The sequence below is a fragment of the Theropithecus gelada genome, chromosome 4 (genome assembly GCF_003255815.1).
Source record: "Theropithecus gelada isolate Dixy chromosome 4, Tgel_1.0, whole genome shotgun sequence".
Classification (NCBI taxonomy): domain Eukaryota; kingdom Metazoa; phylum Chordata; class Mammalia; order Primates; family Cercopithecidae; genus Theropithecus; species Theropithecus gelada.
This window is the reverse complement of record NC_037671.1, coordinates 7397994-7424301: the sequence shown is the minus strand read 5'-3', so window position 1 is coordinate 7424301 and position 26308 is coordinate 7397994. Positions and strand designations below refer to the sequence as shown.

General features: G+C 40.2%; 1 pseudogene; it reads right to left on the bottom strand.

The window, feature by feature from the left end:
* Nucleotides 1-11731: 11731 nt before the first annotated feature.
* On the bottom strand, nucleotides 11732-11824 carry LOC112624025 (annotated as a pseudogene).
* Between the last annotated feature and the right edge of the window lie 14484 nt (nucleotides 11825-26308).

Genomic DNA, 26308 nt, shown 5'->3' with positions numbered 1-26308 from the left:
AAATAAATCACAAAGAATCAGGAACTAAGATCACATCAGATTTTTCAGTAACAATGCTGAATTAATTTAAAAAATAGAATATTTCTAAAAACCTGCAGAAAAATTATTTCAATATCTGTAGAGCTTCTCATTTGATTGTAATGAGGGACATGCAAAATGTGTAAGGGCGAACTCTTGTCTCCTGGGCATAAGGACTGTTGTCCCAAACTGCTTCCTAAATTTTAAAAATCAGTTTTATTGGGATAGGATTTATGTATGCTAAAATTCACTAATTTCTATTTTACAAGTCTACTGTTTGATGAGTTTTCTCTCTCTCTCTCTCTTTTTTTTTTTTTTTTTTAAATTTGAGACGGAGTCTCGCTCTGTTGCCCAGGCTGGAGTGAAGTGGCACAATCTCGGCTCACTGTAACCTCCTGAGAAGCTGGGAGTACAGGCACACGCCACCACACCTGGCTAATTTTTGTATTTTTAATGGAGATGGGGTTTTGCCATGTTGGCCAGGCTAATCTCGAATTCCTGACCTCAGGTGTTCTACCCACCTTGACCTCCCAAAGTTCTGGGATTACAGCCCTGAGCCACCGTGCCTGGTCTTTTTTCTCTTTTTTTGAAATAAATTAAAAAAAAATTCTGGCTAGGTGCAGTGGCTCAAGCCTGTAATCCCTAGCACTTTGGGAGGCTGAGGCGGGTGGATTGCTTGAGCTCAGGAGTTTGAGACCAGCCTGGGCAACATGGCAAAACCCAGTTTCTACCCAAAATACAAAAAAATTAGCCCAGGATGGTGACATGCGCGTATGGTCCAGGTACTCAGGAGTCTGAGGTGGGAAGATCACTTGAGTCTGGGAGCTGGAGGCTGCAGTGAGCTGAGATCATGCCAATGTACTCCAACTTGGGTGAAAGAGTGAGACCCCATCTAAAACAATTTTTTTTAAAAAAAAAATTTGAATCTTAAAAATAAAATTTAATTCTATTTTGTTAAATTTAATTTAGTGTTGCCCAGGCTGGTCTCAAACTCCTAGGCTCAGGTGATCCATCTGCCTCAGCTTCCCAGTGTTGGGATTATAGGCGTGAGCAACTGTGCCCAGTCTATTTGATGAGTTTTGACTAGTGGTTCTCAACCAGAAGTGATTTCACGCCTCCAGGAGATATTTGGTAATGTCTGGAGACAATTTTGCTGGTCACAACTTGGGAGGGGGTGTGAGTGTGATCCTTGTCTTGGGTAGAGGCCAGGGCCACTGCTAAACATCCTGCAGTGCACAGTAAAGTCCTGCAACAAAGAACTATCCTGCCCAGAATGTCAGCAGTGCCAAGGCTGAGAATCCCTAGTTTTGAAAATATACAGTCATGGAACCACCACTACAATTATGATACAGAACGCTACCATCACTGGAGAAAATTTCTTGGACTCCTTTTCAAGGGGATTAATTATCCTTTCATTTACTTCCTGGGCCCTGGCAACCACTGATCTGCTTTCTACCACTATAGTTTTGCTTTTTCTAGAAGTTAATATAAATAGAATCATATAAATAAATCGGCCCTCTGTATCCATGAGTTCTAAATCTATGGATTCAGCTTACCATGGATCAAAAATATTTGGGCAAAAAAATTGTGTCCGTACTGAACATGTATAGACTTATTTTTTCTTGCCATTATTCCCTAAACAATATAGTACAACTTTTTCGTGTACACTGTACTAGGTATTACATGTAATCTAGAGATGATTTAAAGTATATGGGAGGACGTGTGTAAATACTATGCCATTTTATATCAGGGACTTGAGCATCAGAGGATTTTGGTATGCAAGTTGGGTCCCAGATCCATTCCCTACGGACTACATGACTGTAGTCTTTTGAGTGTGACCTCTTTTATTCAGCATCATGTTTTTGAGATTCATCCATGTTGGTGTATATACCAGCCATGCATTCTTTTTTATTGCTATATATTGTTCTACTCTATGACTGTATCATTGTTTATCTATTCATCTATTGAAGGAAATTTGGGTGGGTTCTTTCCAGTTTGGGGCAATTAATGATAAAGCGGCTATGAACATTTGTGACTATGACTTTATGTGAACATATATTTTCATTTCCTTTAAATAAATGTATAGGAATGGAATTGTTAGGTCATATAGTAAATATATTAACTTTATGAGAAACTGCAAAGCTTTTCTCCAAAATGATGGTACCATTTTACATGCATATCAAAATATATGAGAGTTCCAGTTGCTCCATCTCTTACCAACATTTGGGACTATCAGTTTTTAAAAATTTTAGCTAATTTAATGCATATGTCGTGATATCTCATTGTATTTTTAAATTACTGTTTTGAATAATTTGTTGAATATCTTTTCATTTGCTTGTAAACCTTTGTATATCTTCTTTTTTGAAGTGTTTATTCAAGTCTTTACCCCATTAAAAAAAAAATGTGTTGTTTATATTGTTGAATCATAACAGTTGTTACATATTCTGGATACAAATTTTTTCTCAAATGTACATTTTCAAATATTTTCTCCCATTCTGTGACTTGCCTTTTTTTTGGTAAACATTGTCTTCAGAAGAATAGTGGTTTTAATTTTGATAAAGTTCCATGTATTAGTATTTTCTTTTATGGTTAGTGGTGGTTATGTTCTGTATATGAGATATTTGTTACATTGAGATTGGATGTGTTTTCTCCTGGATGTTTTGTAGTGTTATCTTTTACATTTAAGTCTATGGGTTAAACATTTGTGTATGGTTTGAGGTAAGGGTCATAGGATATCTGATTGTTCCGGCACAATTTATTTGAATATACTATCTTTGAGCCATTGGCTTACCTTGTCACTTTGGTTGAAAATTAATTGAGCATGTACATGTGAGTTAATTTCTAGACTCCCTAATCAGTTTTTTTCATCCATGTGTCTGTCTGTATACCAATAGCTCATTACCTTGATTATTGTAGCAGTTTAGTAAGATTTAAAATCAGGTAGTGTTAAATCCTCAAACTTTTTTCTTTTCCAAAATTGGACTATTCTACGTGCTTTAAATTTTCATATAAATTTTAGAATTAGTTTGTCGGTTTCTACAAAAAATATTCCTTTGTTGAGTCTAAAGATCGATTTGGAAACAACTGACATTTTATAACTATTGGGTCTTCTTATCCATGAATATTTTTTATTTCTCCATTTATTTAAGTCTTTTTATTTCTCTCTGCTATGTTTCATGCTTTTCAGCATACACATCTTGATTATATTTTGTTAAGCTTATCACTAGGTATTTCAGGTATTTAGTTTATGTGTGTATGTTGTAAATGTGAAGTTAAAATTTTTTTATTTTCCAATTGTTTGGAAATACTTTTGATATTTAAATATTAACTGTATCTTGCAACTTTGCTAAGACTTCTTATTTGTTTTAGTAATTCTAGTAGCTTTTTCATATTTCTCTGAGGATTTTCTATATAGACAATCGTGTCTACAAATAAATAGTTTTTCTTCTTTTCCAATTTGGATGACTTTACTTGCACTGGCTATGCCTTCTAGTACGATGTTGAATAGGAGTAGTTGAGAGTGACTATCCTTGCTCTGTTCCTCATCTCGGGGGAAATGTTCTGTCTTTCACCATTAAGTGTGATGTTAACTGTAGGGTTTTCGTAGATTAAAAAAAAAATCAGATTGAGAAAGTTCATTTTTGCTGAGAGTTTTTATCATGAATGAGTGTTAAATTTTGCCAGATGCTTTTTCTGCATCTATTGAGATGATTGTAGGGTTCTACTTTTTTGTTTTATTAATATGATGAATTACATTGATTAATTTTCAAATGTTAAACTAATCTTAAATCCCTGAGATAAATCCCACTTGATCATGATATATTATCCTTTAAAAATATTGTTTGATTTGTTTTGCTTATATTTTGTTAAGAATTTTTGCCTTTATGTTCATGAAGAATATTAGCTATAGTTTTACTTTCTTTTAATGTCTTTGTTTTTAGTATCAGGGTGATACTGGACTCATAAAATGGATGGGAAATGTTCCTTGATTCCTATTTTATAAAAATTTTTGTATAGGATTGGTATTATTTCTTCCTTAAATATTTGTTAGAATTCGTAAGAGAAGCCATCAAGACCTGCATTTATAATTGTGAGAAGATTTTAAATTACAATTGAATTTCTTTAATAGATATAAAGCCTTATCATGTTTCCTGTTTCTTCTTGTGCCAGTTTTGGTAATCTGTGTCTTTTGAGCAATGTGACCACTTATGTAATTTTTCAAATTTATTGGCATATACGTGTTTATACTCTTCCCTATCATTCTTTTAATATTTGTAGGATCTGTGATGATGTTCCCTCTTTCATTCCTGATTTTGGTAATTTGTGTCTTCTTGCTCAGTCTAGAGTCTTAGTGATTTTATTAATCTTCTCAAAGAGTCAGCGTTTGATTTCATTGGTTATCTCTATTGTTTGCCGTTTTTGATTTCTTTTTACAAAAGAGGAAATAGTAGTGATAGTTTACCCTTTGTCTCAGTGGTGAACAATATTAGGTAACCATAACAATGTTAATACTGACTCAAGAACACACCACTAATAATTATTATGTAATCCCATTTTGGAGTATGAGTGAAAGTGGAGGAAGAGAAGTAGTTTATGAGACCAATATCCTTATCTTTCTAATAGGAAGTCAATAAGACACTAAAATAGATTAATCAACAAGTTGCAGAATAAACGTATTTTTGAAATGTGAAAGTAAATACTGGAAGAAAGAGAGGAAGGAAAGGAAAATGGTAGTATTCAGCAAGAAAATTGGGGAGTTAGGTCAGAGACTTTTTTGTATTGAGTATTTGACTTAAAATATGTGAATGTTATGTTGGTAAAATAAAAATTAATCTAACACTTCAGTATCAGAATAGGAAACAGTATGGCAGGAAAACAAGGTTGGAGGGGCTGGTGCCCTTGTTGCTGGTGTCCTGGGTAAAGGAAGAAACACAGCCAGTGAGCCTGGGAGAGGGTACAAACATGATCTCGGGGAATATGCCCTGACTTCGAGTAGTGCTGAAAGCTGCCTTTTATTTTCAGTTAGTTAAAAAAAATCCTGCATTTGTTTTATTCTGATGGAATTATTATAAATGTGAAGTTATAAAGCCTGTTGTAATTGAACTAGGAATTGCCACATAAATATATCCTTAACACCATATTAAATAATTCTTTACAGTTTAGAAGGAGATTTCATATACATTGCTTTCTTTAAACCTCACTTTAGCTCCGTGAGCCCAGTGTTATTACAGACAGCATCTTCACTTTGTGGCTGTGTTTCAGCTAAAAGATCTGCTCAAGGTCACACTGGTGGTAAGTACCCGGGGGTGGACTCCAAACTCATCACTTTCACTAAGAACTCCATAATATACATAGTTGAATCAGAAAACAATTTTCAACATGTTGATTTATTTATCTGCTTGTTTTCATAACTATAACCTGATTACTTGAACAGTTGGTAGCAGAATAGAACATATATTGATGTTGCTTTGAATAGATTTGAATATCTGTGCAGCAATTATTTGCTGCATGACCTTGGGAACATTATTTAATTTATCTGAGCCTCTTTTTCTCCACCTGAAAAAGGATATTACTACCTTTCTCATAAGGTTGTTCTTCAGAGTTAACATAAGTAAAATGCTTATGACAGTACCTAGAAGTTAGTATGGACTCAATAATTGCTTAATATTAGATCATTTTTGTTAACTATACAAATAGCTAAGATTATTTAATAATTCATGCCTGCTATCTTTTGTATGAGAACAGCAGTACTGACTCACTATCAAAATGATGATATTGAGTTTGTCTGGTGAAATGCTCAGTTAAAAAAATGACACATTCATATGTGAACATCAAAGTTAAACTGAAATTACTTTAAAAATTAATTTACTTTTGAAGATCACCTTCCCAGTAATGTGAGTCACTAAGAATCAGAGTACACAGATACAAATCCTGCTTTTGTAAGATAGCATATATGCAGAGAAAAATGTGGATAAGTACATCTCAAACAGTTAACAGTGGTTATCTCTAAGGCTTGGGATCATGGTAGGGGTGCATTGATCTAATGTATTTATTGTTTTTAGTGCTTTTTTTAAAAAAAAATAGAAAGCATATTCTACTTTTATTATCTGAAAAAATAGGATTTTAAAAATGATTGTGTAAAAAATAAGCCTTACTGAAATCACAGCCTTATCAGAAACGTTTGACATGACTTGCCCCACACTGGCTTCTAGTGAAATGCTCTGAGATCTCCCTGAGGATTGACATCCCACTGACAGGTCTCTAATTCTAGGATTTCCAAAGGCACCAATGAACCATTTGTACCATCGAATTTGCATCTGGTTCCCATGTAGGAGGTGTGTTCTGTGGGGCTCCCTGGGCTTGGTAGGCAAAACATTTTAGGAATAGAGAAAATTTGTAGGCTTTAAAGAAGAGATTTCACTGCTGGTCTTTCCAGCTACGACCTATGACCGTCTGTGGACATTACTGTAGTCAAAGCCATTTTAATTAAACATATTTATAAGCAGAATTAAAAAGGGACTGTGGCTGTTATCTCACGCCCCAAGATGACATTCAAGCTTTGCTTTCTTTCAGTTATTCCTAAAGTTATTTCTAAAACCAATGCTGCACTCAGTTTTAGTCTCTCTCTCCCCTTCCTGCCCATCCGGGGTCTAGCCAAAGCTCCCTTCCTCAACGACAGCTCCATCTCTCCAGGTTTTCCCTCTGCCCGGTGTTCCCGGGAGCGGGAGGGGGTGGGGAGCGGCGGCTTTGGCGTCAACAGCAGCACGAGCTGCGGTTTCCTGCCTCGCTTCGGTTCCAAGGGTGCCCGGCTGGCTGCCCAGCGTCCGGCAGTGTCCAGGGCCTTCAGACCTCACCTTTCTAAGGTCCTAAAGATGTCCTCATTCTCCAGAGGGGCATTGTCTCTACCAAGGAGGACACTTTGAAAGTGCTGGTCCTGGCTGGAGGCGCCCTTGGTTACTGATACCTGTGAGTGTAAATGAAAGCCATAGAGCCGATTCCTCATACCCTCAGCAAATGAAACCTGCCCGTGGGATGGCCTTTGGCTTTTATTTCACGAGCGATCAGAAGCTGGCTGCCGCCCTGGTGGCAAGTGTGAGCTTACTGGCACGTAATGTCTGGGCAGCAGCTTATGACATCTGTATGGTTTTAACTCGCAACCTTTACACTCACTTGAATAACAAACTTGAAAAGAAATGACTCCGGGGAAGAATCCCCCCAATTTTTGTTTTGTTTTGTTGTTGTTGGTTTGTTTTTATTCTTTGAGACGGAGCCTCACTCTGTTGCCCAGGCTGGAGTGCAGTGGCGTGATCTCGGCTCACTGTAACCTCCGCCTCCTGGGTTCAAGTGATTCTCCTTCCTCAGCCTCCCAAGTAGCTGGGAATACAGGCGCCCGCTATCATGCCCAGCTAATTTTTGTATATTTTTAGTAGAGATGGGGTTTTGTCATGTTGGCCAGGCTGGTCTTGAACTCCTGACCTCAGGTGATCCGCCTATCTAGGCTTCCCAAAGTGCTGGGATTATAGAGCCAAGAACCCCCTTTCAAAGGAATTGAGAACATTTAAAAAAGATGTCATAGGTCGTGTTCTGAAGAAATGGAATCTTGTGAGATTATTGATGACAGATTCTGAGGAATTAGCTGAGCTTTCTGATGGGTCATCAGATATGTGGGCAGGAGACAAAGGCTGTTCCAAAGTCTTCAAGGCCAAGGTCAGAGCAAAACTCATGCATGTGTTGGGTATTTGGCCCGGTTCAAAGTTGCTTTGCCAACATGGTGAAACTGTCTTTACTAAAAATACGAAAATTAGCTGGGCATGGTGGCGGGCGCCTGTAATCCCAGTTATTTGTGAGGTTGAGGCAGCAGAATTGCTTGAACTCAGGAGGCGGAGGTTGCAGTGAACTGAGATTGTGCCATTGCACTCCAGTCTGGGCAAGAGCAAGATTCTGTCTCAAAAAAAAAATCAACTTTCCCCAACAACAACAAAAAAGCAAAGTTGCTTTGAATACAGTCCTCTATATACAAGGACTCCTATGGGCATCTTCTGTGATGAGATAGGATGTGGCTCAGGCTTTAATTTTTATAACAAAACTGTAACTTGGATATTTTCTTCCTCTGAATACCTAGAACTTATGGGTTCCTTCCTAACAAGCCAGAGTCCTTATTTTCCAACAGGGGTATAAAATCTGGTTATTAAGAGCATATCAGGCCAGGTGCGGTGGCTGACACCTGTAATTCCAGTACTTTGGGAGGCCAAGGCAGGAGGATCGCTTGAGCCCAAGAGTTTGAGACCAGCTTGGGCAACATAGTGAGACACCATCTCTACCAAAAAAAGAGAAAAAATTAGCCAGACATGGTGGCAGGAGCCTGTGGTCCCAGCTACTCAGGAGGCTGAGGTGGGAGGATCACTTGGAGACTGGGAGGTCGAGGCTGCAGTGAGCTGTGATCATGCCACTGCACTACAGCCTGGGCGACACAGCAAGATCCTGTCTCAAAAAAAAAAAAAAATAGTATGAAGAAGAAAAAGAGCATATTATTTGAAGTCATACAATCTAGAGTCAGATGATCAGTTCTGCTACATATCATTGACAATATTTAACATGTCTGTTCCTTGGTCTTCCCACTCGTAAGTCGCGTATAAGAATAGTGCCTACCCATAGGGTGGTTGTGAAGAGAATAGTGAAATAGGGTGTGTCAGGCACTCCAGATCTTACCTTGTGGGAGCAGGTAGTACAAGGGAGGCACCGCAGAAGCAGGCTTTGTTTTTCGTTTGCTTCTTGTTAGTGATGGTAAATGTTCGACTCCTGCCAAAGTCCATTAAGAACAATGGTCTCTGAAAGTAATGATGATGGCTCACAACTGTAATCCTAGCACTTTGGGAGGCCAAGGTGGGCAGATCACAAGGTCAGGAGTTCGAGAACAGCCTGGCCAACATAGTGAAACCTGGTCTGTACTAAAAATACAAACATTAGCTGGGAGTGGTGACGTGCGCCTGTAGTCCCAACTACTCGGGAGGCTGAGGCAAGAGAACTGCTCGAACCCAGGAGGCGGAGGTTGCAGTAAGCCGAGATTATGCCACTGAACTCCAGCCTGGGTGACAGAGTGAGACTCCGTCTCAAAAAGAAAAAAAAAAAAGTAATGAGGATAACAACAATCAACTAATGTTTACTGGTTACCTACTATGTGCATGACCTTACTCATTTGAGTCTCACCACAAGCCTAGGCAAAGAAGCCCAAAGCACGTGCCATCCACCATTCCCTAGTCTAGTCCCTATGCTTGCTCTGATGAGATGAGCATAAGGCTGGCTGTGGAGAAAGTTTTTTCCCAGACCATAAGGTACCCTTATGTCCTCAACCTTTATTGAGGGTTGGTGTGAGAAACAGCCATGTGACAAACATCTCTGAAGGTGTTCTTTATATGTTATTGACTACGGTGTATTTCATTGTCTAGTGGCTTAAAAAAAAACCATATGTCATAAATTCCTTTTCGAGTTAAAGGTTGTTTCACCTGATGGTTTCTTGTGCTTCCTTTTATTAGACAGACGTCTTGGTCTAAGGCCTAGAGATTTTGATTCAGTGCGTTTGAGTAGTGTCAGATGAGCAGACTTTGAAAATGCTCCCTCCCTTTGAGTCTGAGGCACAGCCAGGGCTGGGAACCCCTCCTGTGGCTTTTGGTCAGCTCCCCCTGTGGTCCCTGATTGTGATCACGGAGCTGAGATTTGTACTCCTTTTGCCTAGGTTTTCTGACAGGAGTTTTGCACCCTTTTCATGTCCTGTCTCTTGCTCTTTTACTTCCCTTCCCTTAATATTTTTAGAGTTCACATATCATTTATTGTAAAATGTCTTGTCTGCTTTCAGCATAAAAACAAATGACTGAAAGAATGGGTGTCACTCTCCGCCTAAAGTTTCCAACAGGATTTTCCTTAAAACACCTCCTTATTCTTTGTGTCACTCTTTCACCTGCTTTGCTGTTTTTAATTAATTGCTTGACAAAATAAACATTTATTTACTTTTAAAACACACTAATGTATTCTGAAGGGAAACTGGCTCCCTCTCAAATGTCTGGAGGCATCATAATTGTGAAGAGAGACTGTTCCAGGAGAAGAGGTTCAACCTTGAGATAATGACAGAGTTGTCTGGAGAGGACCATAATGAGTTGAAAGGAAGGTGCTGGAATAAATGCAGACACAGAGGTGGTTGATGCAATGTAGAGATTGTCTCATCTCATGGCCCTCCCACCCCATTCCATTGATGTCAGTTTAGTTACATCCCTTGCTTGTGGTATGTCAACATGCAGCAATTATTTTGTTTTTGTTAACAGTGATAGGACTTTAGTGCAATGAACTTGGCCCACATCCCTGAATGCTGCATTTACAACCAGCTTTCCTTGCTTGACATCAGACTTCATCGAGTAAAAAGAGGCAATTCCAAAGGTTATTGCAAGATTACAGCATAACAGGTCTGGACAAAGGCACCAAAGGCACTGTTGAATGTGGGAAGATGACTGACTGGGACCTGGAGGAAGCGACGCTGGCTTCAATGGGGCACTGTAGAGTAACACAGTAATGCACATGTGACCAGGTGCAGGTGTTTGCTTGATCCTGTCTTCTACATGAGAAAAAGAACTTTTAAAAAGTCATTGAGTGTGAAAAAGACTTCAGGACCATCAGATTATTAAAATTATTGTACTGATGGAATGGTTTTTAAATTAAATTTTGACTAATGTTGACAAACCTCTATATTGCTTCATCTGCAGCTGATCAGCGTAAGTGACTTACAACTAAGTTAACCAGCCCTTTCCATTCCGGCGGTTGATCTTAATCCAACTGTTTATTAATAATTCAAGTGCCCCTCTCTCTGTTTTCTGATGGAATTGGTGGTTTATACTTTTCAAGTGCCTGCTCCAGGTTAACTTTCTTTCTTTATTTTTTCTTTTGAGATAGAGTCTCGCTCTGTAGCCCAGGCTGGAGTGCAGTGGCATGATCTTGGCACACTGCAACCTCCGCCTCCTGGGTTCAAGCGATTCTCCTGTCTCAGCCTCCTGAGTAACTGGGATTACAGGCGCCTGCCACAACGCCCGGCTAATTTTTTGTATTTTTAATAGAGACGAGGTTTCACCGCGTTAGCCAGGATCTGGGTAGACTTTCACACTAGATGCTGTCACTGCCTTTTAGAAATTTACCGCTGAACTGGGATGATACACCACATAGGAAAAAGTCATTAGCAATACAAAGCAGTGTAAGTTAGCAGTGCTAGCAGGTGGTAGAAACCCAAGTTGCCAGGAATTGAGAAGCAGGCATGACCACATGGGTTGGGGAGAGGAGGGAGTGATTCTCTAGAGATGGGACCTAGTCTGTGGGAAAGCCAAATCCTTGTATACTATATGAACCTTCCTCTCCAGCCACAGTGGCTGTGCATCTGTGGAATTTTCCTTTCCCTCTTACCACCACACCTTTGCCAGTATCATTTCTTCCACCTAGAATGTCTAACCTTTTTGTTCGCTTAACACAATTCTCCCCAAGTTTCCAAACCCAGGTTGTGGAGGTCCTTGACTGTGTGGCTTGGAAATGTGCACTTTCTGTTGTTGGAAATCACTACCTACTATTGAATGAGATTGTGAAATGATTAACATGAACCCTAGCTGGGTTATAGGAAGATAATTTTTTCCAGACATGCAATGCGATGGGCCTGTGCCTCCTGTTTACTCATTTGTTGTCACACCAGCCCGGTAATGTGCTGATAGATACGAAGGAACACATCTCACACATCAGCATGAAAACCCAACCATCAGCTTATGAACTATAAAAGGATTATCATTTATTGTTTTTCCCTTGGACATCTGAGAAGGTTCTAAAGAGTTCACAGCCAAACCTGGTTTTATTGTGCTTTGCTTTATTGCACTTTGCAGATAGTACGTTTCTTACAGATTGAAGTTTTGTGGCAACCCTGTGTGGGGCAAGTCTATCAGCATGATTTTTCCAACAGCCTTTGCTCACTTTGTGTCTCTGTGTCATAGTCTGGCAATTCTCGCAGCATTTCAAACTTTTCCATCGTTATAATATCTGTTCTGGTGATCTGTGGTGTTACCATTATAATTGTTTTGGGGTGCCACGAACTATGCCCGTATAAGATGATGAATGTAATTCACAAATGCTGTGTGTGTTCTGACCCCTCATCAGCCTGCTGTTCTCCCACCACTGTCCCTTTTCTTGGGCCTTCCTATTCCCTGAAATACAATGATGTTGAAATTAGGCCAATTAATAACCCTACAGTGGCCTCTAAGTGTTCAAATGAAAGGAAGAGTTTCATATCTCTTACTTTAAATCAAAAGGTAGAAATGATTAAGCTGAGATAGCAGAAAGCTAGGCTCTTGTGCCTGAGAGTTAGCCAAGTTGTGAATGCAAAAAGTTCTTGAAGGAAATTAAAAGTGCTACTCTAGTGAACACACAGATGATAAGAAAGCAGAATAGCCTTATCGCTGATATGGAGAAAGTTCTAGTGGTCTGGATAGAAAATCAAACCTGTCATGACATTTCTCTGAGCCAAAGCCTGATCCAGGGCAAGGCCCTAACTCTCTTCAATTCTCTGAAGACCAAGAGAGGTAAGGAAGCTGCAGAAGAAAAGTTTGAAGCAACAGAGGTTGGTTCATGAGGTCCAAGGAAAGAAGCCATCTTCATAACTTAAGTGCAAGGTGAAACAGCAAGTGCTAATGGATAAACTGCAGTAAGTTATCCAGCAGATTTAACTAAAAGTGATGAAGGTGGCTACATTAAATAGAAGATTTTCAATGTAGAAGAAACAGGCATGTATTGGAAGAAGACATCAACTAAAACTTTTACACTACAGAGGAGAAGTCAATGCCTGGCTTCAAAGCTTCAAGGACAGGCTGCCTCTCCTGTTAGGGGATGATGCAACTGATGACCTTAAGTTGAAGAAAATGTTTATTTACTATTCTGAAAACCCTAGGACCCTTAAGAAGTGCTCTATAATAAAGCAACAAAGCCCGGATAGATAAATCCTCATCTGTTTACAGCATGATTTATTGGATATTTTAAGCCCAGTGTTGAGACCCACTGCTAAAAAATTCCTTTCAAAATATTACTGCTCATTGACAATGCACCTGGTCACCTAAGAGCTCCTGGAGATGTACAAGGAGAATAATGTTTTCATGCCTGCGAACACAGTATCCATTCTGCAGCCCATAGATTAAGGAGTATTTTCAACTTTCAAGTCTTATTATTTAAGAAATACATTTCATAAGGCTACAGGTGCCATGGATGTGTCACTGGTTCCACTGATGGATGTGGGCAAAGTAAACTGAAAACCTTCTGTGAAGGATTCACCATTCTAGAAGCCATTAAGAACATTCGTGATCCATGAGAGGAGGTAAAGATCTCAACATTAACAGGAGTTTGAAAGAAGTTGATTTCACCCCTCATGGATGACTTTGAGGGGTTTGAGACTTCAGTGGAGGAAGTAACTTCAGATGTGGTGGAAATAGCAAGAGAACAAAAATTAGAAGTGGAGTCTAAGATGTGACTGAATTGCTGCAATCTCATGATAAACGCTTAACAGCTGAGGTGTTGCTTTTATGAATGACCAGAAAAAGTGGTTTCTTGAGGTAGAATCTATGTCTGGTGAAGATGCTATGAACACTGTTCAAATAACAACACAGGATTTAGAATGTTACATCAACTTAGTTGAGAAAGCAGTGGCAGGGTTTGAGAGGGTTGACTCCAATTTTGAAAGAAGTCCTACTGTGGGTGAAATGCTATCAAATAGCATCTCATGCTACAAAGACATCTTTCATGAAAGGAAGAGTCAACCAACGTGGCAAACTTCATTGCTATCTTATTTTGAGAAATTGCCACAGCCTTCCCACCTTTCAGCAACCACAGCCCTGATTACTCAGCTGCCATCAACATTGAGGCAAGACCTTCTGCTGACAAAAAAATCACAACTGGCTGAAGGTCCAGATCATTAGCATTTTTTAGCAATAAAATATTTTTAAATTAAGGTATGTACATTGCTTTTTTAGACATAATGCTATTGCGCACACATAATAGAAAATAGTATAGTGTAAACATAGCTTTTTTATGCACTAGAAAACCAAAAAATTTCTGTGACTGACTTTATTGTGATATTTGCTTAATTGTAGTGGTCTGGAACTGAACCGACAACATCTCTGAGGTATACCCGTATTTATTTATTGGCCCCTTATCTGAGGAGGGGGCTAAAGAAAAGATAATCATAGTGTTAAATTAAGTTTAGCCTAAAGTGGTTTCCTTATATATTTTAAATTCCGCCTAAAGGTTTCTCCGTACATAGTGAACTGTAACCTAACCGGATGCGTAAACAGACTGTAACCTGCTCTGATGTCAGTAACCAAGTTTCAACCAATCAGAGGTGACCAACGATTCAAATCATCCTCAAATAAGGCAAACGTGGAACTGCAACCCATCTGGCTGTGTCTATACCTACTTCTATTTTCTGTACATCACTTTCCTTTTTCTATCCATGAATCTTCTTGGACTGCGCTGCAGGGCTGGAGTCCCTCTGAGCCTACTTTGGTTCGGAAGGCTGCCCGATTTGTGAATTGTTCTTTGCTCAATTAAACTCTGTTAAATTTAATTTGTCTAAGATTTTTCTTTTAACAGTTGCCAGTGGCAGAAAATCAAAAGATCTCTTTAGACTCTAGATCCCAGAAATACCATCTGGGGATAGTTTTGGTTGGCACAACTTGGGGAGTGCTACTAGCATCTACTGGTGGAGACCAGAGATGCTGCTAAACATCCTACAATTCACAGGACAGGACTTCATAACAAAGAATTGTCTGGCCCAAAATGTGAATAGTGTTGAGGTTGAGGAACCTTGCACTAGAGGAACTTAGAAGTTACTGACTGACACCCAGTTAAGAGAAAGTTGCTTGGAAAAATTCGTCTCAGAGGAAAGGAAAACAAAATAGTAAATCTGTTTAAGTTGCAACATTTCTACCATAAAATGAAGTTAAAGGAAGAGTTCAGCTCATTTGTTAAAATGTCCCATTGCCAACCCTTTCTTTCCCACCTGGCTGTTTATTCAGTGGGAGGCTGACGTTTCTGACTTTGACTAGGCTTGTAGCAATGCCAAACAAATGACTTCAGGAAAAGCGTACTCCTGAATCACTGAATCACTCCTGAATCACTGCCGAGCAGTATCATCATCACTTTAATTTGTTTAGTTTCTCCTTGGTCAGGAGCACCCAGCTTCCCAGGTGTGAGCAGGTTAGGCAATTCTTCCTAGTTCCCATTTCTTTCTGGAGGAAATGTGGTATGCACAGGCAGGGTTGGGGAGGGGAAGGAGCACATGATGGAATCCTTAGGGGATGGTGGAACCTTCTGCTGGGATCTTCCCTTCAGAGGGTGTGATCTTGGCTGAGGGGAGGCTATTGATGAAACTTAACTGTTGTTTTACACATTTATAATACATTTATTTTGGGAGATCAGGGTTCCAAGGTTATTTTAACATTGTTTTGATGATTAATGTATAGAATTTACATGTTTTAATAGTACAAATGATTTGAATGCTGATGTGTTTTATTGGTGGGCCTACTTTTTTATCCATGAAAAATAATTAATTTTATCCATGAAAAATTATTAATATCAAGGATTTATTGCATGTCAGTTTTGTACAGACATGCTGCTATGTACAGTGTCATGGGGACTGACAGTCTGGTGGGAGAGACAGCCGAATAAAAGGATAATGACAATACTGTGTGCTAAGTGCTATGATGTGACAATTATAGGGCACTCTGGGAGCATGGTTAAAAGAGGTCCCTTCAGCTGAGACCTGAGACTTGCAGGTTAATAGGAGTTAGCTATATAGAGTATAGGGAGGAGAGGGGCCAGGTTGGGAGATGGTATTCCCTGAACAGCAGTAAACATGTTCAAAAGTTCACAGGTTAGGAAAAAAGCATGAAGAGTTCAGGGAATTTATTTATTTATTTACTTATTTATTTATTTATTTATTTATTTATTTATTTATTTATTTTGAGATGGAGTCTTGCCCTGTCTCCCAGACTGGAGTGCAGTGACATGATCTTGGCTCACTGTAGCCTCCGCCTCCTGGGTTCAAACAATTCTCATGCCTCAGTTTCCCAAGTAGCTGGGATTACAGACATGCACCACCATGCCTGGTTAATTTTCATAATTTTAGTAGAGAAGGGGTTTCACCATGTTGGCCAGGCTGGTCTCGAAGTCCTGGCCTTATGTGATCTGCCCACCTCAGTCTCCCAAAGTGCTGGGCTTACAGGCATGAGCCACGAGCCACTGTGCCTGGCTGAGTTCAGTGGATTTTAAGAGCTATTTTGAAGATATAGACTCAGGATTCAGGTGCATATGCAGTGGAAACTTTATTCATTGGACTGATCGATATGGATCACATGTGGAACAAGGAGAGAACAGGCCCCAAGAGGGACACAAACAAGAGATGGGCAAAAGAAGAGGAGCCAAGGTGGACAAAAATTGGCAAGAGAAACTGAAAAGACAAGCCACAGGTGACCAAAATAATTGCAACTCCAATATGCGAAGAACTTTGACAAATCGATAAAGAAAGAGTGAACAACCCAGTGGAAAAATCGACAGAGGAAATGAAGAAACATTTCATAAACAAACGAAAAGATTCTCTACCTTGTTGGTAATCTGGGAAAGGCTAGTTAAAGCCACAAAAGAGATATTATTTTGTACCCATGAGATTAGCAAGGTAAGATTTCTGACCATACCAAATATTGGTAAGAATGTGGAGTAACTCTGATATGCTGCTGGTGGGAGTGTAAATTAGCACAACCACTTTGTAAAAGAATTGGGATTAAGAGGAAATACAGAGATGCATATATGCCACATGTTCACGGGAGCCAGGTTGCTTGTGGCAGTATCAAGTATAATATCAAAAAACTGGAAATAATAAAAATATTAATTGGTAGAATAAATAATATATTTTTGTCTATTCATAAAGTGGGATACTATAGAGTAGTGAAAATTAACAAACTATAATTCTATGCGTGCTGTGGGCTGAATTGTGTCTCCCCAGCATTCCTCTGTTGAAGTCCTAACCCTCAGGACCTCAGGACTATATTTGGAGGTGGGTTCTTTAAAGAGGTGATTGAGTTAAAGTGAGATCTTTAGGGTGGCCCCTAATCCGACCTGACTGGTGTCCTTATAAGAAGGGGAGATGAGGACACGGACTCACACAGAGAGGGAGGACCATGTGGGGACACAGGGAGAAGACGCCATCTGCAAGCCAAGGACAGAGGCCGCAGGAGAAACTGACCCTGCCCACACCTGGATCTCGAACTTCAGCCTCCAGAACTGTGAGAAAATAAATTTCTGTTGTTTAAGCCCCTAGTCTGTGGTACTTTGTTATGGCAGCTGCAGCAAACTAATACAGTGTGCCAAAATGAATGGATCTCAGAAGTATAATGTCTTGTGAAACTTCAAGTCACAGAACACTCACAGTGTGATTCCATTTAGGGAATATTAAAAAAAAAAAAAGACACATAGTTTAGGGACACACACACACACACACATTTAACAAAGCTTTACTTTCTTACACTCCTTTCAAAAGAAAGGAGCTTACTTAAAAAGCTTACTTCCGCTTCTCTTGAGTGTGGGCCGAACTTCATGACTCACTTCCAATGAAAAGAACAGAGCCCGTGATAGTGTGTGACTTCTGAGATGAGTCATGAAAGGCAGAGTGGCCTTCTCCTTGCTCTCTCTCAGATCATTTGCTCTGGAGGGACCCAGGTGCCATATTCTGAGAGTGCTCAAACAGCCCCTTGGAGAGGTCCCTGTTGCTACAGCAGCGCCTCTCATTGGACGCATCCTTCTGCAATGCACTCTTGCCAGAGGCCCACGAAGTTTTGCAGCTAATCGGATTCAAGCGACTGCTGGTAACTAATAGAATGCAGTTGAATCCACAGAACTTCATTGCTGACATCCGAAGCGACATCAAAAAACGTCTAGCAGCTTCTGCCCTGGAACTCTTGTTCCCCAGACACTGCCTCTTGGAACCCAACATCCACGATGTGAAAAGCCCAACTCACATGCAAGACCACATGTAAGTCAACCCAGCTTCAAGAAGCTTCCGGATGGTTCCAGCCTCCAGTCATCAAGCCACCCCTGTCTTTGAGTTTTTCCAGCTGAGGCTTCACACACCATGGAACAGAAACAAGCTGTTCCCATTGCCCCATCCAAACGCCTGACACACAGAAGCTGTGTGGGCATAGTGAAAATGGCTGCTGGTCAATGCCACTGTGTTGGGATAGTTTGACAGGCAGCTGTAGAAAACTGCAGCAGTAATCATCACATCCTCTCTTGGCGTCCTTTTTGTCTATGTCCACCCTTTCCATTCTCCTGCCCAAAGTTTTTAAGGATCACCTTCTAGTAAGTCCCTTTTGTACTAATTTGTGTCTGCTTCAGGGGAACCTTAGCTGAGACATCCCTGAACCCTGTCTGGCCTGGAAGTTGGGGTGGGGAAAGGAGCTATGAGGATTTTGAAGGAAAAGCACAGATACACCCATGGCTGAGGAAATGTGACCTAGAAAACAAACAACTGGGTGTGTCCTTGGCTCTGCTGAAGCAGCCCCGGGACATGGGAGTACCAGGGTAAATATAGTCAGGAAGGCTTGGCAGGTGGGAGTAGCTGGCAGGTGGGCCATGTGGCCTGCCCTTCAGAATGCCAGGGAAATTGGTTAAGGGGAAGAGCTGACTTAATTTTTTCAGGAAAGATGAACAAACAGAGGACGAGGAAGAAAGAGAAGGCAAGGCAAGGTGACAGGCCAAAGCTCTTGAGGCTGCTTTCAGACCAGCATTTCATCTGGGAGAACTGCTGATTCACTGAGTTCTTCAGCCTCCGCGGCTCTTCGTTTGGGGAGCTGCTGCCCCAGGAGGCAGGCCTGCTGGACCTGGACCAGGCCAGAGGCGGGGCCTGTGCCAGCGCACTCTACCAGCATTGCAGAGACACTGCAGGGTGAAGGGGAGACTCAGGGAAAAAAGGTGGAAGAGCTTGCTTATAAAAGATCCATCCTTGGGATTTGAGGGTAACACAGACATATGTGTAAAAAATTCATACAAATTTATATTCTCAAAAGAACACATAGTAAAAAACAAATGTGCATCCCCAACTCAACTCCCAGACCTCCATTTGCCCACTGCAGAAGCAACAGCTGTTTCAATTGCCTATGCATCTTCCAGAGATACTCTGTGCATATAGAAGCTTATGTGGATATACAGTCATGACCTCCTGATACATTTTCCACACATTTGACAGCATACCATAACCTGTCATGAGCTGGAGCTGGCCGTATCCGCTTACAGGAGCCAACTGTGACATTTTCAGGAATGTTGTGAGCTGGTTGTTAACATAGTGATTATTAAACATTAAGTTATGTGACCTTATAATTAATTAGATTAAAAGCAAACAGTCAAAACTCATGGCTTCCTAATGATTTTTCTACATCTCCACATTATCTATGTGTTCTCGAGGTTACTCACATCCATTGGTGGAATGGAAATACCATACGATGATGTGCTGCTCTTGTTTCTTCTCAATTCTGCATTTAGTGAGGACTTGTCGGTGGCTTCAAATTGGTCATGGTGGGAGTATTGACTCTTTGGAAATCAGCAAACATTACAAATCAGATCTTGTTCTATGGGGTCTGCAAAATTTTTCTGTAAAAGGCCAGATAGTAAATATTTTAGGCTTTGTGGGCCTCACAGTCTCTGTTGCAACCATTCAACCCTGTTGTTTTAGGGCAAAGGCAGTTGTAGATAACTCATGAACATGGCTGTGTGCCAGGTTTTATTTGCAAAGCCAGATAGCAGGCTGGATTTGGCTCAAGGGCCATGGTTTGCTGACTCTTGGTCTAGACTTAAGAAAGTGATGGAGAAAATAATGATAAGAAGAATTAACATCAGTGTTACGGCTGAGTTACATTGTGATGAGCACAAAAACTTCAGGAAATGTTCTTCCAGTATTCAAAAACTATCATCTGATTCAGCAAAGAAGTTGCTCGTGTCATTGACAGACAAGTGAAGTTCCAGCATACGTATTTGTTGTCTCACTTCCATTTTAATTATGAATAAAAATGAAATATCAACCAACATTCATGTTTGAACCACACACATTTGTCAGTGATAAGAGCAACTTCTCTGCTGATCAAATTGTAATCAAGCTTATTCAGAATATTATTTCAGGACACAATCATGAATGATAAAATTATTAAAAACTTGACATTGGAATTTTTAAGAAATAGCAAGTCACATTGACATTATAGAATGGAATTTACAATAAAGAGTATATTTTATTTGCAAATTGTGTACTATACTTTTTATTAGTAAACTTTGTAATTATGTACACATCTGTACACTTACAGTGTTTTTATATTATTAAACATTTAACACCACAGCATTGTACATAACTGTTCAGAACTTTGCTTTTGTTCACTTCATGTATTTTGAATAATCTTTTGTACATATATATCGGCCTCATTCTTTTCAGCAACTATATATTTTTAAACAACTTCTAGCATTTTAGAGTCCCTATTTGTTTAAATAGTCTCTTAAAGATAGATATCTAGGCTGTGTGTCAACCTTTCTCCATTAGAAGCAATGGTACAGCAAACAGCCTTTTATACCTCCCACTACACACATATACAAATATATCTGTAGCATAAATTCTTGGAAGCAAAATTGTTGGGCTAAAGAGCACAAGTATTTGCAATTGTGATAGATCCTGACAAATTGCTTTTCAAAGACGTTGGACCAATCTATACTCATATCAAGGATGCAAGAGAGTGCCCATTTCTGTATACCTTTGTCAACATGGCATATTATTACACTTTTTTTTTTTTTAAAGAGACAGGGTCTCAATGTATTTCCCAGGCTGGAGTGCAGTGGCATGATTATAACCTACTGCAGCCTCAACTCCTGGGCTCAGACAATCCTCCCACCTCAGCCTCCCAGAGTGCTAGGGCTATAGGCATGTGTCAACATGCCCAACTAATTTTTTAAAGTTTTTGTAGAGATAGGTTCTCAACATATTACCCAGGCTGGTCTTGAACTCCTGGCTTCTAGCTATCCTTCACATTACCTGTAATCCCAGTACTTTGGGATTACAGGCATGAGCCACTGTGCCTGGCCTTATTATACTTTTTGATTTTGCAAAGTCAATGGATGAAGATGGTATCTTACTAAAGTTTAACTTGCATTTCATTTTTATTTTTTATTATTATAATCTTTTGTGTGTCTTTCTGTCACCCAGGCTGGAGTGCAATGTCATGGTCTCAGCTCACTGTAACCTCTGCTTCCTGGGTTCAAGCATTTCTGTCTCAGTCTCCCAAGTAACTGGGACTACAGGCGTATGCCACCATGCCTGGCTAATTTTTGTATTTTTAGTAGAGACGGGGTTTCGCCATATGGACCAGGCTGGTCTTGAACTCCTGACCTCAGGTGATCCACCCACCTTGGCCTCCCAAAGTGCTGGGATTACAGGTGTGAGCCACTGCAGTGGGCTCATTTTTATTTTGATTTTTTCCCCTATCCACTAGACAACCAGGGAGAGCTTACATTCCATTTGTTTTGAGGGAGAATGAACACTTTTCCTGTGTTTAATACCACTTGTGTTATCAGCCTTGTCAGCTGTTTATAGTTCATTTTTTATTGTGCTTTCCTACTAATATGCAAGATTTCTGTATGTTCCCCAATAGAATATAAACTCCATGAGGCAGGGAATTCTAATTGTTCTGAAGTCTCAAATGCTTGGAATGGTGCCTGGCACATAACAGTCGCTCATTAAATATTTGTTAATAATTAATTATTATGGGATTTAGCCCCTTGTCTATTGTGTATGTTGCCTTATTATCTCTCAGTTTGTCACTCGTCTTTTACTTTGTGGCATTTTTTGTCCTTTCAGGAATTTTTAATTTTTAGATCGGCAAATTTAAAATTTTTTCTCTATGGCTTTTGTACCTTTGTGTCTTATTTGGAAAGGTTCTTTTCTTCCTCTCTCTCTCTTTCCCTCCCTCCCTCCCTCCCTCCCTTCCTTCCTTCCTTCCTTCCTTCCCTCCCTCCCTCCCTCCCTCCCTCCTTCCTTCCTTCCCTCCCTCCCTCCCTCTTTCTCTCTCTCTCTGTCTTTCTTTCCTTCCTTCCTTCCTTCCTTCTTTCCCTCTTCCTCTCTTTCCCTTTCTTTCTTTCTCTCTCTTCCTTCCTTCCTTCCTTCCTTCCTTCCTTCCTTCCTTCCTTCCCTCCCTCCCTCCCTCCCTCTTTCTTTCTTTCTTTCTTTCTTTCTTTCCTTCCTTCCTTCCTTCCTTCTTTCTCTCTCTTTCTCTCTTTCTCTCTCTCCCTTCCTTCCTTCCTTCCTTCCTTCCTTCCTTCCTTCCTTCCTTCCTTCCTTCCCTCCCTCCCTCCCTCCCTCTCACTCTGTCTCCCAGGTTGGAGTGCAATGGCGTGATCTCAGCTCACTGCAACCTCCACCTCCCAGGGTCCGGCCATTCTCCTGCCTCAGCCTCCCAAGTAGCTGGGACTACAGGCGCCTGCCACCATTTTTGTATTTTTAGTAGACACGGGATTTTGCCATGTTGGCCAGGCTGGTCTTGAAATCCCGACCTCAGGTGATCCGCCTACCTCAGCCTCCCAAAGTGCTGGGATTACAGACGTGAGCCACCGTGTGAAAAGTATTCATTTCTAGAAAAAAAGAAAAATTCTCTGTTGTGACCTCCTAGGAATTTATAGTTTGATTATTTTTATATTTAAATCTTTGAAACATCTGGAAATTCTGTTAGATAAGTGATAAAGTGGCATCAGATATTATTTTTCCATTTGGCTGCCCAGTTCTGAGATACTCATTGAAATATCTCATTCCCCCAGGGATTTAAATTCCACTTGATCATACGTTGAATTCCCATATGTGGGTGGTCTATTTCTAGTCTCTCTATTGCTCCATCTGTGTATTCATATGCCAGCACCAAGCTGTTTTCATTATTAATGCCTACTCTCTTACATGTTGTTTACAGCATGTGAGTGAGCAAACTCATGTAAGTATCAGTGTGGTTAACCCGTCTTTGGCTTTAGGCCTACACGTAAAATACATCTGAAGTACTTTCGCAGGCATTCATCTCACTTGAGTTTTATGGTACCTCTGAGGAGCAGGTGGTAGAAGTTGCCCCCTTTTGCATATGAAGAAGTTGAAGCTCAGAGAGGTTGGGGGACTTCTGCCCATGATTGTTCACTTAATAGTTTATGGAATGGGTACTAAACAAGCTCTTATTCTTTCTTGTAATAAAATGTTGATTCATAGCAAAATGCTTTAATAAAAAACTAAGATAAAAATTACTCCAAATCCTGTAACCTAATCAGATGGCTGATTTATTTCCATATATATTCCTTGTTCTTACGTATTGACTCCCAGGCTGTCTTCTTCAGCTCTTATGAAGAAGCTCAGGTGAGTTAATGTCAGACAGCTTTGAAAAATAGGCTAGGCACAGTGGTTCACACTTGCAAAACCAGCACTTTGGGAGGCTGAGGTGGGCGGAATCACTTAAGGCCAGGAGTTTGAGACCAGCCTGGCCAACATGGCAAAACTCCATCTCTACTAAAAATACAAAAATCAGCCAGACGTGCTGTTGCATGCCTGTAATCCCAGCTATCCCAGCTACTTGGTAAGCTGAGGCATGAGAATCTCTTGAACCCAGGAGGCAGAGGTTGCAGTGAGCCAAGATTGCGCCACTGCACTCCATGCACTCCAGCCTGGGCGACAGAGTGAGACTCTGTCTCAAAAAATAAAGAAATAAATAAATAATAATAGTAATGACCTGCATGTTGAGATATTGGTAGCACATCTCTTAGCAAATAGTATTAGCTCCATGAGTGATAGCCATTATTTATATTTGTTGTATTCTTATTTCTTTGATAAAGAACATGAGCTGTGAAATAAAACAGACTTGAGTTCCAGTCTCTACTAGCTGGGTGACATTGGACAAGTTGCTTTACCTTTCTGAGCCTTGGATCCCTCATATGTAAAGTGGGCCTTGTCATAAAACCCTCAGGGTTTTGTGATATTTAAATGAGATAATGAATGAAGCCTGCCTCAGCATAGTGTCTGGCACATGGTAAACTCTTAATAAATATTAGTGATTTCTCATTGATTATTTTCTTCTGAGAATCCTAAACTTATTTCCTCATAAATGAGGGACTGTCCCATGTTGTTTTTTTTTTTTTTCTTCAAGAAAACCAGGTATGGTTAGTTCTTCAGCTATACCGTATTCACTGATATATTCTCATGTACCTAATGACTGTCTGCTTCTTTATCTGAAAAAACAGAAATAAAAATTGACACAGGCTGCTTACTTTAATTTAGATTCCATTTATTCTTGCTAAGTCCCACTGGATCTGTTGGCATTATTTGCTAAGAAAGGGTTTGTGAAATAAATTAATAGTGTAAACAAGACTCGGGCAGAGTGCTGAAAATAATTAAGGGAACTATTTCTAAGCAAGCTTAAATACTTCAGCAGCACCTTCTACATACAGACAATGTATCTGAGATCTCTGCACCACTCATCTCCATTCTTGAACTAGTAATTACAGTGAACTCTGCAGCACTCTCTCTCTGCACTCAGTGTGAGTCTGAAGGCAGGTCCAGCCCTGTCCATCTCCATTCCCTGTGTGCCCCGTATGGCAAATCTGCTCATGGCTGGTGCTCAGAACATGTGGAAATAACAAATATGTCCAAAGAACTCTTGCTTAGAGACACTTGGTTATTCTAGATCAAGTGATTGATTTATCTTTGACAGCTGGCTGGACATTCCCAAATGGTCTGTGATCCCCTCAAATTCAGTTATGTGCATCGTTTTCATTTATAAAATTAGCTCCTCACCCCAGTTTCCCTTTTTTTTTTTTCTTCTCCTGGCATCATCATTTTTCCAGGCTAAAAACTTGGAGTTGGCCATATGTGTTGGCTCACACCTGTAATCCCTGAGGCTGTGAGCCTTGGGAGGCCGAGGCTGGAGTATGGCTTGAGCCCAGGAGTCTGAGACCAGCCTGGGCAACAGGGCGAAACCCCATCTCTACAAAAAATACAAAAATTAGCCAAGTGTGGTGGTGTGTGCCTGTAGTCCCAGCTACTTGGGAAGCTGTAGAAAGTAAAAAGTTTCCTCTTCAAAGTTTCCCTTCTTGTTAAAGAATAAATCAGGAATGTTAGAAATAATAGTTTCTTTTAAAGACTAACTTCCTTCAAGCCTCCTTGCTTTGTGCTAATAACTCTTTGTTAAGACCTATCCTATGTAGCTGCTAGATATAAGGGAATAAGTACATTCTCTGTCCTTGTACTTTAACCAAGATATTTGTGCTGGACATGCTCACAGGCACGTTCCAACTCGCAGCCTATGCCCCTTCCTTATTTGGAAATATTATTACTTTTCTAAGTCCTCTCACAAGCAACTTCCTCTTTTCCTTTGTTCTCTATTGCCTTAAACTATTTAGGAAAGTTTTAAATTATTAGCCTGTTGGCTTTCATTTAGATTGTGCAGTCTGGCTCCAGCCAATGGAGACAGGACACAGTAACAGGGACAAACTGCATAAGGGATAAAAATTGCTTCCCTCCTTTGTTCAGGTGTGCTCTTGCCATTGTTCCATCTGCAAGGAGCACCCTTTCTGCAGAAAGTAAAATTGCCTTGCTGAGAAAACTTTTTGTCTAAATGCTGATTTTTCCTTGCAGTACCAAGGAACAAGCATTCTGTTTCTAAATAAACATTTTACTTAGAGGCTAAATTAGGAGGATTGCCGGAGCCTGGGAGTTCAAGGCTTTGGTGAGTCATGGTCATGTCACTGCACGGCAGCCTGTGCGACAGAAGGAGACCCTGTCTCCAAAACAAAACCCAAACAAAACAGAACCTTGGAGTCCTGTTTGCTTTCCTCTTCCCCTTCCTCCTACAAGCCAGCCAGTCCACTGTGCTACCTTCCAAACATCTGTTGTCTCTGTCACCCCCACTCATTGGATGACATCCTTTGGTCTAGGCTCCATCACCTCACGCTTGGTGCTGAAATGATCTCACTGTCTTCAGCAAAGACCCCTTCTAATTCTACATTATTTTTATATCAGATGGTTATATATTACGTTTCCTTTCTTTGGAAATTAAAAGGTGAGCAGTCCCCAAAGAAATGTGTAAGAAAAAAGGGTGTTAGTTTCCTCTCAATTCCCCTCCAATTCCACTTCCTTAAAGGTAATCAGTGTTCACACTTTCATGTGTATTTTTACGTATTCTCC